Source organism: Musa acuminata, unplaced genomic scaffold, assembly GCF_036884655.1.
Source record: "Musa acuminata AAA Group cultivar baxijiao unplaced genomic scaffold, Cavendish_Baxijiao_AAA HiC_scaffold_590, whole genome shotgun sequence".
Classification (NCBI taxonomy): domain Eukaryota; kingdom Viridiplantae; phylum Streptophyta; class Magnoliopsida; order Zingiberales; family Musaceae; genus Musa; species Musa acuminata.
In genome coordinates this window covers 135,001-137,500 of record NW_027020829.1, presented here as the reverse complement: position 1 = coordinate 137,500, position 2,500 = coordinate 135,001, and positions in this window count along the sequence as shown.

Genomic DNA, 2,500 nt, shown 5'->3' with positions numbered 1-2,500 from the left:
GGTCCGTTCTTGCGTGGCACGGCGACCGTCGTGAGCGGAGCAAAACGTCAGCCATCTCAGCACCCTGGAACCCCCCGGGTGGCACAGGGCTGGATGGGGCTTTCGTATAGCAGGGACGGTGCTGCCTCTCGCTTCGCTCGCTGTTCGCCGCTCACCGCTCGCTCGCTCAGCCAAAAATGGCCAGTTTTGGCCCGTTTTTGGGCTGTTTTGGCCTGTTTTTGGTCCGTTCTTGCATGGCGCGGTGACCGTCGTGAGCGGAGCAAAACGTCAGCCATCTCAGCACCCTGGAACCCCCCGGGTGGCACAGGGCTGGATGGGGCTTTCGTATAGCAGGGACGGTGCTGCCTCACGCTTCGCTCGCTGTTCGCCGCTCGCCGCTCGCTCGCGCAGCCAAAAATGACCAGTTTTGGCCCGTTTTTGGGCTGTTTTGGCCTGTTTATGGTCCGTTCTTGCGTGGTGCGGTGACCGTCGTGAGCGGAGCAAAACGTCAGCCATCTCAGCACCCTGGAACCCCCCGGGTGGCACAGGGCTGGATGGGGCTTTCGTATATAGCAGGGACGGTGCTGCCTCTCGCTTCGCTCGCTGTCCGCCGCTCGCCGCTCGCTCGCGCAGCCAAAAATGGCCAGTTTTGGCCCGTTTTTGGGCCGTTTTGGCCAGTTTTTGGCCTGTTCTTGCATTGCGCGGTGACCGTCGAGAGCGGAGCAAAACGTCAGCCATCTCAGCACCCTGGAACCCCCCGGGTGGCACAGGGCTGGATGGGGCTTTCGTATAGCAGGGACGGTGCTGCCTCTCGCTTCGCTCGCTGTCCGCCGCTCGCCGCTCGCTCGTGCAGCCAAAAATGGCCAGTTTTGGCCCGTTTTTGGGCCGTTTTGGCCAGTTTTTGGCCTGTTCTTGCATTGCGCGGTGACCGTCGAGAGCGGAGCAAAACGTCAGCCATCTCAGCACCCTGGAACCCCCCGGGTGGCACAGGGCTGGATGGGGCTTTCGTATAGCAGGGACGGTGCTGCCTCTCGCTTCGCTCGCTGTCCGCCGCTCGCCGCTCGCTCGTGCAGCCAAAAATGGCCAGTTTTGGCCCGTTTTTGGGCCGTTTTGGCCAGTTTTTGGCCTGTTCTTGCATTGCGCGGTGACCGTCGAGAGCGGAGCAAAACGTCAGCCATCTCAGCACCCTGGAACCCCCCGGGTGGCACAGGGCTGGATGGGGCTTTCGTATAGCAGGGACGGTGCTGCCTCTCGCTTCGCTCGCTGTCCGCCGCTCGCCGCTCGCTCGTGCAGCCAAAAATGGCCAGTTTTGGCCCGTTTTTGGGCCGTTTTGGCCAGTTTTTGGCCTGTTCTTGCATTGCGCGGTGACCGTCGAGAGCGGAGCAAAACGTCAGCCATCTCAGCACCCTGGAACCCCCCGGGTGGCACAGGGCTGGATGGGGCTTTCGTATAGCAGGGACGGTGCTGCCTCTCGCTTCGCTCGCTGTCCGCCGCTCGCCGCTCGCTCGTGCAGCCAAAAATGGCCAGTTTTGGCCCGTTTTTGGGCCGTTTTGGCCAGTTTTTGGCCTGTTCTTGCATTGCGCGGTGACCGTCGAGAGCGGAGCAAAACGTCAGCCATCTCAGCACCCTGGAACCCCCCGGGTGGCACAGGGCTGGATGGGGCTTTCGTATAGCAGGGACGGTGCTGCCTCTCGCTTCGCTCGCTGTCCGCCGCTCGCCGCTCGCTCGCGCAGCCAAAAATGGCCAGTTTTGGCCCGTTTTTGGGCCGTTTTGGCCAGTTTTTGGCCTGTTCTTGCATTGCGCGGTGACCGTCGAGAGCGGAGCAAAACGTCAGCCATCTCAGCACCCTGGAACCCCCCGGGTGGCACAGGGCTGGATGGGGCTTTCGTATAGCAGGGACGGTGCTGCCTCTCGCTTCGCTCGCTGTCCGCCGCTCGCCGCTCGCGCAGCCAAAAATGGCCAGTTTTGGCCCGTTTTTGGGCCGTTTTGGCCAGTTTTTGGCCTGTTCTTGCATTGCGCGGTGACCGTCGAGAGCGGAGCAAAACGTCAGCCATCTCAGCACCCTGGAACCCCCCGGGTGGCACAGGGCTGGATGGGGCTTTCGTATAGCAGGGACGGTGCTGCCTCTCGCTTCGCTCGCTGTTCGCCGCTCGCCGCTCGCTCGCGCAGCCAAAAATGGCCAGTTTTGGCCCGTTTTTGGGCTGTTTTGGCCAGTTTTTGGCCTGTTCTTGCGTGGTGCGGTGACCGTCGTGAGCGGAGCAAAACGTCAGCCATCTCAGCACCCTGGAACCCCCCGGGTGGCACAGGGCTGGATGGGGCTTTCGTATAGCAGGGACGGTGCTGCCTCTCGCTTCGCTCGCTGTTCGCCGCTCGCCGCTCGCTCGCAGCAGCCAAAAATGGCCAGTTTTGGCCCGTTTTTGGGCTGTTTTGGCCTGTTTTTGGGCTGTTCTTGTGTGGCGCGGTGACCGTCGTGAGCGGAGCAAAATGTCAGCCATCTCAGCACCCTGGAACCCCCCGGGTG